Source organism: Protopterus annectens, chromosome 2.part2 (assembly GCF_019279795.1).
Source record: "Protopterus annectens isolate FY-2018-M chromosome 2.part2, PAN1.0, whole genome shotgun sequence".
NCBI lineage: Eukaryota > Metazoa > Chordata > Ceratodontiformes > Protopteridae > Protopterus > Protopterus annectens.
The window spans coordinates 116,241,571-116,255,824 of record NC_056730.1 but is presented as its reverse complement, the minus strand read 5'-3'; positions in this window follow the sequence as shown (position 1 = coordinate 116,255,824).

Here is a 14,254-nt window from a genome sequence, read left to right as displayed (position 1 = left end):
ACTCTCCAGTCCAGCTAGTGAATCTGGGCATTTTGAGGCAATGCCACAATTGCCTCATGTACACAGACAACCCTCTCCTCCTTTCAACAAACACAAGTGTATGCGAGAGATGCAACTTTACAGCCAGATTGGAGACCAAGCTCTCTCAACTCAAGACTGGAACAGTCAATCATGAGGAGAAGGGAAACACTTGCACCACACTACCTGTCTCACACAGACCAATAATATCGGCACCGGCCAATAACATACATAAATTCACAAAAACATACTCGGAGGCTCTAAATAGAAATCTGCCTAAGCAGCAGAGACCTCCAAAGCAGACATCCAAACAACCCCCACCCCCCAACAACAACCAAAAATCACATACTTCACAAATTCAGTGTGCCATGCAATCACAGCCCTTAAGGCTAAACACCACACCCAATACATTAGTAATAGGAGACTCTATTGTCAGGCACACTGACGTCCCTCTCACTAGACTGAACAAGGAGAAGGTTACTGTAAGCTGCCTGTCGGGTGCCAGGATCTGCCACATAACACAAGCACTCAGGTCAATCCATAACAGGTACAAATATGACTTTGTCATTGTCCATGTTGGGGTGAACGACCTGAGATGTACCTCCCTGGACTACATTAAAAGAGACATAGAGGAGCTCTCTGATCATGTAGCCCAGGCCGGTATGACCCTGACCCTGAGTAGCATCTTGCCCTCACCAAGAATGTTGCCACAGTATAAAGATAAAATGATCAATTTTAACAATTGGCTTAGCTTTTGGTGTCATTCAAAGGGGATTCAGTGTTTGTCAGCCTGGGATGACATGCTCGACAAGCCACTTTGCTTCACAAGAGATGGCTTGCACCTGTCGCCGTTGGGCTTTCGAATACTGGCCAAGGCTTTTGCCACCCTCATAGTGCCTTTTTTAGGCAAGGCTCAAAAGACAAACCCACCTCCGTAAACAACACAAGCAACAAAAAACTGAGGGTAATGCTACTCAATGCCAGAAGTCTAAACCTCAAAATGCACGCACTCGAGTCCCTCCTCAGCAAGGAGGGAACCGATTTATGTGCAGTAACAGAAAGCTGGTTCAAGGCTCCAGAGAGCACCCCAGCACTACCAGGCTATAACTCATACCATACCTTTCGGCCCCAGAACCCAGACCGAAATACAAAAGGCGGTGGTGTATCCATTTTCATCAAGGATTCCCACACCTCCAGGCTTGTAGCAGAGCACGAGGCCTTGGAGACCATCCATGTGCAACTAACAGTGGGCAAAACTGCCTTTCAGTTTGTAGCCTGCTACAGATCACCCACCCTGTCTCAAGACCCCCACTCAGCATTCCTGAGAACACTGGAAAATATGAAGATCCTACCCAACACCATGATATTGGGTGATTTCAACTACCCAAACATAGACTGGGAAAACTACTCAAGTACAAACTCCTTTGCCCAACACTTTCTAGAGTTTATAAACTCAAACGCCCTGGAACAACTGGTTACCACTCCCACGAGAGGTGACAACATATTGGACTTGATCATCACCAATGTGGGTGACCAATGTTTCACACTAGAGGTAAACCCGTTACTGGTAAGATCAGATCATAAACTAATCACACTAGACATCCACATCCCGACCCCACCCCCAGTCAAGGAAACAACTGTAAAAAACTTTTCAAAAGCAAACTTCACACTTCTCAAGACCGAGGTGGAAAGTTTCAAAGCCCCACTGCTAAAGGATAATGCTGCCCAAACCGCAGAATCCTTCACAAATGCATTCTATGTGCACCTACAGGAATGCATGGATCGAGCCATCCCAAGTAAAACAAAGACTCACTCCTCCAAAATGAGGAAACCAGTCTGGTGGACCCCAACCATAAATAAGCTCTACAACAGAAGGAGGAAACTACTACATGATAGAGCAAAATCCCAAAAAGGGACGGCATCCCTAATCAGTATCAGCAAGAAACTACGATCCCTCATAAAATCATCCAAGGCCAACTTCGAAAGAAAAATTGTCAAAGACGCTAAAGATAATCACAAAGCCTTCTTTAGCTATGTCAAGAATCTAAGTGGCAGCTCACAGATCTGCTCTGAGCTAGTGCAAAACAACAAAAAATACACTGAACCAACAGACATTGCCAACATCCTGGCTGACAGGTTCAGTGCAAACTTTACCCCCCCCCCTCACCCCCTAAAGGGCCCGTGTCCATTCCAGAAGATTGTAGAGCCCCAGACATCACAGACACTCAGGTGAAAACAGCCCTTTCCAAAGCCAAGAACACAGCATCAATGGGACCAGATGGCATCCCAGGCTGCATCCTACACAAGCTCCAAAATGAACTAACCCCTCACCTAAACTCACTGTTCAAGCTTAGCCTCATCACAGGCTATGTACCCAAAGAATGGCGTACAGCAACAGTTATCCCGCTCCACAAAGGTGGTGCAACAATGGATCTCGGGAACTATCGCCCTATAAGCCTGACTAGCTTGGTCTGCAAAGCCATGGAGCGCATCATCATGGAACTCATTAACAAAGACATTGGGAACCTCCAGACACTGGACCCTACCCAATTCGGCTTTGTTAAAGGCAGATCATGCCTCCTAAACCTAGTTGATTTCTTTGAAACAGTTACCAAGGCTATAGATGAGAGAAAGGTAGTCCACACAGCCTACCTGGACCTCGCAAAGGCTTTTGACACCATTCCCCATTCTGGCATTATAGAAAAGCTCACCAGCTTGAACATTAACCCCTATGTCACGAGATGGGATGCAAACTGGCTCATGGATAGAACTCATATGGTCAGAGTTGTGGTTGCTATGTCCGACTTTAAACCGGTTACAAGTGGAGTCCCTCATGGCTCAGTCCTGGGACCCCTCCTGTTCGGTATATACTTCTTTGAGGTACAGGCAAGCACGGGAGGACTATGGCTGACCAAGTTCACAGATGATTGCAAACTGGGGGCCATAATCAACTCCCCGGCTGACACAGACATTCTCCAGAAGGGTCTCACAGAGATGAATACCTGGTGTAAGAATCATGGCCTTAAGCTAAATGCCAAAAAGTGCATAGTCATCCCCTTTGGGAAAAATAAAGTGCCCACAAACTATCACATAGGAGGTAATCCACTAAGTACGGAAGATGTAATTAGGGACTTGGGGATCCAAGTAGATAGCAACCTCTCCTTTGATAACCACATTACCAAAGTGGTTAGAAAATCCTTCTATGTAGCCCACCTAATCACAAAAGGGTTCGCATGTAGATCAAGAGAGGTTATTGTGCCCCTCTCCTAATCGCTCATCAGGCCCATAATAGAGTACAATGCCCCATTTGGGATGTACCTTACTCAACACCTGCAACAGCTGGAAAGACCACAAAAGTACCTTGCCAAGAGGATCATGGGCCTCAAACAAATGCCCTATGCAGCCCGGCTAAAGAAAATCCATCTTTACTCTGTTGCTTACCGCCTCCTCAGAGGAGACCTCTGCCTTACGTACAAGGCCATGTCAAACCCTGAATTAATGGACATGCTCCACCTAAGGAAAACCAAATCTCTTAGAGCCACATGCTCTAGGGATTTAAACCTCAGCACAACAATAAATAGGACATGCTGAAGGGATAGATTCCTGTCCCAGAGACTTCCCTCGCTCTGGAATAGAATCCCAATCTATGTTAGGCAAAGCCCCTCACTGGCTCTCTTCAAGAGAAATCTTGACGATTGGATGGGAAATCGTAAATATACACCTGGGATCACATCAGTGACCCTGCTGGACAGATGCTCGGGGAGAAAAGCTCCACATCATGTACATGATAAATAGGGATACAAAGTTACAGCAATAGTAAACAAAATTATAGGTTGTTGGCTTTAATACAATTACAAGATTGATTTTCAACAGTATATACAGTAAATGTTGCAAGTTAAGATAGTTTCTTGAAATTTATATTAGTAACAAAGTTGTCAGACAAGATTTTAAAGTAAGTAAAGATAAGTGTGTATTTGACAGTTATCACTCCAATTCCATGTAGTGACAGTATTTTGACACTTGCTCAAGCCTACACATCCATTTCATGCAGGGCCTCCCAACATCTTCTCTCCAACATCCAGTGCTTGTATCATCCACCATAAGTTCTCCAGCAGCCTTGTAAAAGTCAGACTTATGCTGTTGCACTTGCTTAAAGTACTGTGTTCTCTAGTCTGTGTGCTTAGGTAGGGGTTCTGTTGTCACTGCAGTCAGGTGTGTGTGTGTGTGTGTGTGTGTGTGTGTGTGTGTGTGTGTGTGTGTGTGTGTGTGTGTGTGTGTCTGTGTGCCCTTGCTTGACATTAGAGATTGCATTTTACACCAGCATCTGGGACACTTTTATTAGCATTTTCTCCTCACCAGACTCTACTGGTGTCATCTGCTATAAAGTGTTATTTGACACTCTTCAACTCAGACTTGAGCTGTGGAACTTGCCTTAAATACAGGGTTCTCTAGTTGGTGTACTTAGGTAGGAGTTCTGTTCTCACTGCAGTCAACCGAGGGATATGTGTGTGTGTTTGTGCCCTTGCTTGACATTGCAGAGTGCATTTTATATCAGCATGTAGGGCACTGGTATTAACATTTTCTCCTTACCAGACTCTGCTGATGTCATCCACTATAGCTGATTTGTGGATGTGCAGTATTCCCACGAGGGCAGGGTCAGAGACTGGCCTGGAGGTCAGGCATAAGTCACTTCATCCTATAAGATACAGATTACAGTGAAAGCATTTTCAGGCTATCCACATACATCATGGCATGGTTAGTAGGCCCTGTATTTTCTTGGTGAGAAACCTCTGTGGTCTCTGCAGCTGCCGCAGGTGTCTGCTGAGATACATGCAAACGTGAGCATTATACTCTATTAGTGTTCTGATGAAGTTTGAGTACAGTGCTATTATATAGTCCTCAGATTTGAATATGATGGACTGATGTAGGATGTGCACTACATAGCCTATCCATACCACTGTGGACACTTGGCTATCGAAGTTCAGATTGCTATGTGTGTTCCCAGGTCTTGTACCATTGCATTTCAGCATAAGATGAGTCTTGTCAATGTTGTAATTAGCAGGGAATTCCACTTTGCAGAAGGCAAAAATAAACACTCATTTTTTAGTTAATTTGTAAACCATGTGGCAGCTTTGGCACCAACATGCCTCTCAACTGTATAGATTTTTGCAGAATATCCAGATTTTTGATTCATATTTTTGGTCCAGTTTCATAAAATTATGGTTTTCTAGCAAATTAGTGAAAAATCTTTAAATATTGAAGTTTGAAAATAATAACAGACATTTGAGTTTCAGACTCCATACCCTTCAGAAAAATGCATGCTAATTCAAAACCTGTTATTCTATCAGTTTTCAATGTTTGTAAGAGCAATATTTAAAAAAAATTGTCCCTATTTTTGGGCCTTTTTCCCACTTTTATTTATTGTCCAGATTTCTTGATCTAAGAGGCTGAGAGGTATGGGCACCAATCATTTGTCTGTGTTAGCCCCTCCTGTAGTATGTTATAACCATTGCTGGACTCAATGATTGCACCCAACATGCAAGAATCAGTGAACTTGCTAAGCCAAAGGCCATATACTTTAGCCTGGACTGTCGAGAAATACATTACAAACAGTAAAGGGCCAAGCACAGATCCCCGGGGTACACCAATGGTGACAGTTCTACTGGTAGAGGTTGAGTCACCAACTTTCACAGTACGTGTTCTTTTGCTATGCTAATTGGTTAACTATCTAGTGATATAAAGCTTAATCCACAGCTGGGAAAATTTCTCAATGATACCTGAGTGGAGGATTGTGTAAAAACCCTAGGTCAGATCAAGATAGGCAACATGCACTGTCTTACCTTCATCCAGGCCTATTGCAAAGAACTGATCAGCTGTGGCAACATCACAGAACACCTATAGCGTGAATCAGCACATACACCTTCCTGACACGGTTGAATACACACTTCAACATACCCTCCACATGGACTATGTTCACATAGAAGAGTGTACATCAACATGCATCCATCTGAGTTTTTGGGGGACAGCACCTAATACATGCATGTATAGACACATCCTGACTCTCCTCATCTGTGAGGTAGACCAACATGTCATCATGCATCTTTTCTAACTGGTCATTAGTAATATCACAGCCATGTGCAACAGACCTGTGTGAGTTGTTAAAGCTACATCCATATTTGTTAAATATGTTAGATATCCTCAAAGAGGTCATCAGGGGTATGCATGGTGACAGCACTATTATCCTGTGGAACTTAACCAGGCCAAGACATCAGACACAAATCCACACTGAGGTATTCACTCAACAGTGTCAGATGTGGCCATAAACACCTATTTCACCAAGCAGGTAGAACAGTGGATCACATACGTGTCATCTAAATATGATGAAATGTGTGAAGTGACCCATATGTCAGATCCATTAATCAGGTCCATACATTAGGGCTGTCTGCTGGGCATATCCTGTCCATTATTTAAGTCACAGACATCACAAATGACATACATATCCTGTGTCCAAACAGCTGTCTGAAGGACTACAGATTGTGGGCACTCATTGACTCCAACTCTGATATTAGTACAGTACAGACAGTATCAACACATACCACAGACTGCTGCCACAACCATGACAATACATGCAATGAAACAGAAACATGGGGAGATTTGTTACATTACGAAAACAAATGGACAACCCAAGGATAATGTAGACATCCCTGTAAGCAGACCAACTGGTATGTGACCTGTGTCCTTGGGTAGATGGTATGTGGAATATCCACCAGCTTGGGGCCACAGTGCTGACTACTTCCTTACATGTAACACAACTACTTAGTATGTGAAGAACATCCACATCAAAGGCCATAAAACCTCCATAGTTCAAACCCTTCATCACACTAGTAACTGAGTACAATGCACCCTTCTTCATGTACCTCCCCACACATCTTCCAGTGATGTGTAACTGAAGGGTATCACCTTTGCCATAGTGAAATTTCACAGATCTTATTGGACATACAAAGGTATTCTTTTTGTTGTATAAACATTACTGTCTAATGGTGCTGAACATCCATAAAAGTGTTACACCAGATGCATGTGTGATACCTGTTCCAGTGATGCACACAGTGCATACATAACTGTTTGATAACATTGATGGCATAGGTTACATTTGTGACAGTCTGGATTGTGCTATATATATCTGCCATGCACACCAGTCAACTAGCCTGTAGTGATCTTAATGTCACATACAGGTATAGCAGTGTCCCTGTTAACACCTCCAGCAGATGTTACAGTGTCAGGATGGTGTGCTAGATTACTCTCATATATTGTTGATATGTCATAAAAGCTGTACAAGTGTGTTTGTGCATAACCATTTATGATCATTCAGAATCACATATGTTGTGTCACAGACATGGAATTACTGGTGGTATGATTCTGATATTGTCTGTGATTGTGCGTGCTTCTTTTACTGTTGTCCATGAGCTTGTAACTGTGAACCACTTGTTGGAGCAGATACATATTCAGGCAAATCAGTCTGCACAGCCTCACAATTTGCACCCCACCCCAATTTTATATAACATCCCTGATAGATGCCCTCTGCATTGTTCATGTCAGGATGCTTATCTCACAAAGATATCTTCTCCATTGTTATGCAACCTTGTGTGAAAATACATAATGCACATTTTCAGTGTGTAGTCTGTACTGTACCATACTATGTGATTAGTGTACCTGCTACATCTGTCTTCCATTGACATGCCCTCATCTACTGTATATTAGGATGTTTCACCTGCCCTCTTTCCCTGTGCTCATACCTACAATTCATCTGTATGCCCCAATTCAATACACACACTTCACTTGGCTGTTTATTTTAAATGGCAGTCTATGCACCATTATATATCATTTGCACATTTGTACAGAATGTCTTGAATGGGATTTCACAATACTTTGCACTGTATACACTGTCCTGCACTGTGTTTGGACCATATACATTACTATATGTTAGACCCTGGTAATCACTGTGGCATTCATTGCAATCCCCCTAACCTAGTTTGCTCTGAGGTACACAAGACTGCTCTCCATGTTGCTTTACACAGTTTCCAGGCCAGCAACACTGTTCCTGGCCATGAAACTGCACTTGTTTACATTTAAACTTGGTGCATGGTATGAATATGTAATTAGTGCTGCTACTCACCGGGCAAGCAGGTAAACTCCATGTAGGTTTCACTTGAAGACAACACAGAGTTTATTGAATACCAGGGATGGCAGACTAAATACAAGAAAAATCAGGTACATTCTGCAAAACTAAAGAGTTAGAAATGTACTTAATTTTCTATGCATTTCTGCAAGTCTTGACAGTCTATTGTACCTGTAAACTGTCTGGATTTTTGGACATTGTCCACATTTTTGCCACATTCTAACAGAAAAAAAGCAACAGATTCTTTTTTTTTCTGTTGCTTCTGTTGAACAGCACTGATATACTGTGCAAGCATGGGAACATAAGTTCTATACGCATGTGCAGTACAGCAGAAAATGTGGAATAACAGGGAAACAATATGGAGGAACACTACAGCATCATTGTGTTAGGACTACAGAACAGATATGTGGCCGAGCCAGGTATGGAAATAAGGTACATAAGGAAAGCTGGTGGTGGAATGCAGAAGTCCAGGAAGTCATCAAAAGAAAAAAAGGAGTGCAGGAAGAAGTGGGAGACAGAAAATACTGACCAGGCTAGGAAGGACTGCTGGTTGGCTAACAAAGAAGCTAAGAAAGAAGATGCAATAGCAAAGAATAGGGCATCAGAGGTACTATACCAACGTCTGGAAAGTGACTCCGTAAGGGGCACAAAGAAACTATATCAGTTTGCAAGGCAAAGACAGAAAGATAAAGAAGATAGTCAGACACCCTTCATAAGGGATGCCAGCAACAACCTGCTCACCAGCCCAGAGGACAACAAAGTCAGATGGAAGGGGTATTTCCAGCAGCTTCTGAATGAAGAAAACCCCATAGAAGCTGTACTGCCCCAGAAACAGCCTACAATGAGAGAATAAAAGGAGCCCACCCTAGAAGAAGTAAGAACAGCACTAAGGAAGTTGAAGTCAGGGAAAGCAGCAGGCTCAGATGAGGTCACATCAGATATGATAAAGATGCTGGGTGAGATAGGGGAGAAATGGCTCCTAAGGGTACTAATAGCAGTGTAGAGAGAAAGGCGTATCCCATGACTGGAGAATAAGCATACTCGTCCCAGTGTACAAGAACAAAGGGGACATTCACAACTGTGAGCAGTACAGAGGTATCAGACTCCTATCACATTGCATGAAAGTTCTGGAGAGGGTGATCGATAAACGGATACGCAGAGAAGTAGAATGTAAGATGGGAAATTAGCAGTTTGGATTCAGATCAGGATGCAGCTCAATTGACCCGATGTTTGCACTGAGACAGATACTTGAGAAGAAGCTAGAGATGAGGAAAGAGTCCAAATGGGCATTCCTAGACTTGGAGACAGCATATGACAAGGTCCCAAGAAAGCTCACCTGGGCAGTACTGTGGTGATTTGAAGTCCCAGTAACACTGGTAGAATTAGTGCAGGCTATGTGCAAAGACCCAATGACTCAAGTACGAACAGTGTTCGGTCTCACAGAGGGGTTCCCAGTGGGTGTGGGTGTACATCAGGGTTCAGCTCTGAGCCCACTGCTGTTCATACTGGTGATGGACTACATTAGCAAACAGGTTGGAGGGGATGGATCAACAAAGCTGCTGTATGCAGATGATGTGACAGTACAGGCAGACTCTGAGCTAGAGCTTCAGCAAAGGATAGGAGAATGGAATGCAAATCTGAAGGCACATGGGATGAAACTAAGCACAGATAAGATGGTGGTAATGGCAGCAAATTGGGGAAATCAGAAGAAGCTGAGAATAGAGATAGAAGGGAAGATAGTGGAACAGGTAAACAGCTTCAAGTATCTGGGAGGAGTAGTTGATGAGAAGGGTAGTCTGAATGAATAGGTCAAAGCTAGAATTTAAGGGGCTGCAGCCAACTCCCATAGAGTATCAGTTGTAGTCTATGACAGAAGAATGCCAAAGAAGCTGAAAAGTAAGGTGTACAAGACAGTGGTGCGACCAGTAGAACTGTATGGTACAGAAACCTGGCCAGTAAAGGCAGAACAGTTGAAGAAGCTAGAGGTGATGGAAATGAAGTGCCTGAGAAAGGTGATAGGATGCACACTGTGGGACAGATGAAGAAATAAGGACATAACAGCAGAAGCCAAAGTAGCTCTGATTGCAGAAAAGATCAAAGAGAACATATTACTGTGGTTTGGGCACATGTGTAGAAAAGCAGAAGACAATCTGGTAATGAAGATTTGGGACAGACAGGAAGAAGGTAAGAGGAAGTGAGGACATCCAGCAAAGAGGTGGATGGATTGTGTGAAAGAAGATCTGCGACAGTCAGGCATGAGTGTTGAAGAAGGCAGGAGTGTGGCACTGAATCGAGAGAGTTGGCGACAGTTAACACGATACCCCAACCCCATGTAGAAAAATGGGAAAAAGGGCCTGTTGATGATGACTACAGCATCATTATATAAAGACATTATTTAAGAAATGTAAGGAATTTCTTTCTTAAATGTCATTTTATAATAGCAATAACCCACTCCTGAGTGTGGATAGTGCTGGATTTACCCATGGTTGCCTTTGATGGATCCCTAGGGCTTTGCTCTTTTGATCAAACTATACTAACTGTGGGTAAATCCACCATTACCCACTCCCAGTCATAGGCTATTGCTTATATGTCCAAATCATCATTCAGTTGTCTTAAGTGTGTGTGCACAAGTATTACTAAGGAATTACAAGCTCTGAATAAAGGAAAATGTGTGTATGTGTGTGTGTGTGTGTGTGTGTGTGTGTGTGTGTGTGTGTGCGTGTGTGTGTGTGTGTGTGTGTGTGTGTGTGTGTGTGTGTGTGTGTGTGTGTGTGTGTGTGTGTGCAAATACATATATATATATATATATATATATATTTTTTTTTTTATATATATATATATATATATATATATAGATAGATAGATATATTTATATATATATATATATATATATATATATATATATATATGGGATCGTTACTGATCCCAGTAGGAACTTTTCACCGAAGCACAAATAGCCGGTCATACTTCTGCAAAAGTGCTTTTTACCGAAAAAGCACATTCGCGGAAGTATGCCTGCAGCTAAAATGAGTTGTGGGAGAATGACTGTTGCGGAGATTGTACTACAGTTCGGATAAGGGAATATTCCCTTTTCCTCACTGTAGTCCAATCTCGGAGTGAGAATATTAAAGTAGGGGGGTGTGGGGGGTGCAGGGGGGCTTGCCCCCCTGCATAAAAGTAGATTTATTTATTATTATTTTTTTTAATGCACTTTAACGAAGGCACTTTTTCGGTGAAAGCGCTTTCGTTAAAGTGTGTTGGGTGATTGTGGATTCGGACTATTGAACTTTTGTTCAATAGTCCTAGATCCATATATATATATATATATATATATAGATAGATATAGATATATATATATATATATATATATATATATATATATATATATATATATATATATATATATATATATATATATATGTAATTTTTTTTTTTTTTTTTTTTTTGCTAGTGACTACATGGTTTTCAAGCTGGTGTCTGGTAATAAACAAGTTTCACTGTAAAAGCTCTCTCAAACTCTGCCACTATTGTAAGGGAAAGGTTACTTTGTGTTTGTTTTCTTGTGATTTGTATTGCTTCACTGCCTTTTTCTATTTTGTATATTGTAGCATATTTTCCTTACACTGTGTTTTAGTATTCTGCTTTCAAATATACATTCCCGGTCAACAAAGCAAATAAAATAAAATAAAATAAATAATATAACTAAACTAGGAAACAGACCAGAGCTTTGTCTGTTGTGATTCACACATATATTAAAACAGGTCAGCTGAGGTTAAGTACCTGTGAACTGAGGGTGGGGCTGAGAACTAAACCTTGTACTTATGGAGTAAAATAAATAATTTCAGTGCTTTACTGGAAAAGCTCACCCAGATTCTGCCATAGACTACTGTGAGGGAAAAGTTAGTTTGTTTTTGCTTTCTTGTAATTTGTGCTGCTTTGTTAAATTTTTCTGTTTTACATTTTGTAGTGTATTTTCATTATACTGTGTTTTAATTGTATTCTGCTTTCAATTATATATTTAAACTAAGAAATAGACCAAAGCTATGTCTCCTGCAAGTCACACAGAAATTAAAATGTTCTCACCATCCCACCCTAGTGCTGTTGTGTTTGTCTCTTATGTTAATTTGACCACATTTTCTTCCCTCTTCTGTTTCATAGGCTGTTGTTAGTAAGCACAAAATCATTTTGTGAAGTTACTCCCCTTCAGCTATTTAATTTTTTGGCTATCCCACTGTAATTCATAGACCCAGAATACTTAGTGCTCCCCCCTCCAATCTATTTTGCTCTTTTAAAATTAGTGGCTCCCCCTTAGATTGCTAAAGACTGCGTTACTCCCTATTTCATATCTAACTGCTTAGTTCACACTGCAACTCTTAGGAAATTAGTCCATTATTTTCATCATGCCTTTAAAATCTGTAACATCTAGTCCAAGACCACCGTTTACTGGCGAGACTACATTCTGCCTCTCAGTAGTCATCTTGGAAGTAATGCTTCTGTTCTGCTCCTTGTAAGAGAAGGAGCTTAGGGACATTATTTCCTGGAGACTGCTGATCACCAAAAAGCCTGATAATTCTTTCATAGGTGCCATCTTGGAACTTGTGCCTATATTTTGCTCCTAGTGAGAGAAGGAGCAGAGAGCATTTATTTCCTGACTGTCTCTGACTGGGTAGTGAGTGTCTGTGTGACCTTCCTGATTAGCCTGTCTGCTATTCAAGGCATCTAGCAGGAAAGGACTACAACAAGCCTACAGACACCTGCATCATGTAGAGATAAGACTTTTGATCACCAAAGAGCCTATGGCCTGCTTCCCATCTTAGGATTGGTGCTATTGTTTTACTACTGATGAGAGAAGAAGCAAAGGTGCATTGTATCCTAGCAGTGTGAAGCTGTGGTGACATCAGTATTAGTAGCAGCCTAGTACTAGCCAATCAGACGAATCACTTCTTTTCATCATTCCTGACAAAGCTAATTCTTTCTTTTCAATAAGTACTGCTTGATTAGCCGTCATCTAACCTAACTTCAGAATATCTCCCTAAGTACTTCATCCATGAATCATTAGGCTCTACTTTTTTAGTTTCTCCTCAAGTGTTTGGCAGTATGTTGTATAGATGCAGACACATTGAGTTGACATTTTTCCTGTAAAAGCACCCTTGAAATTTCACCAGTACCTAGTTTCACAGGGCAACTAGTTTGCAGTAGTTTACAGTGACAAGCACTGCCCCCAGAGTTGCAAACCATATCCTCTTGTGATTATTTTATATTCCCACCACAACTGTCTAATCAATAAAAAAGGGCCTGTTGTCATGGATATGATGTTTTCCACTATCTCTGTTACCAACTTGGTGGACATGGGCATCCTAAGACAATACAGAAATTACCTCATGTTTACTGACAACAAGTTAATTCTCAAACAAGCTGATAAGGTATGTGAGATATATATTTAAACAATGTCACTGAAGGCAAAGCTCTCACATAAAAGCACGCAGCCAGTACTCTGCAACCATCACACACAGTTCATAGTAGACATATAGGCCCACATATGCTGAGGCACTTAAATGTAACCTTTATAAGCCCCAAAGACTTTGAAGATGAAGCACACATAACAAATACCCTCAGCAACCCAGACTGCACTCTTTCAAAACAACATCCACATCAACACATACAGCCACATTTCATGGAGCCTCCACTTCTAAGGCCAAAAGGCAAGCCACCACACAATCCAGCATTCTTGTCATTAGTTTCTGGTGTTATCCTAAAGGGGTGCAATATTTGTCAGCATGGAAGGAGATGGTCAACAGATCATGCTGCTTTGTCAGGGTTGGTTTGCATCTCTCACCTCTAGGCTTTCAAATGTTAGTTAAAATATTGTCCTTCTCCATAGTGCCTTTGTATGCAATGCCAAACTGAAAGTACTTCCAACCTAGCAAATCAAAACCAGTGAAATCTATAAGTGTTACTGCTCAATGCTAGGAGTCTAAACAAGAAACTCCACTCCCTTCAAGCTCTTCTCATCCTAGAGAATGCTTACATCTGTGCAGTCAATGAGACATGGTTTAAAGC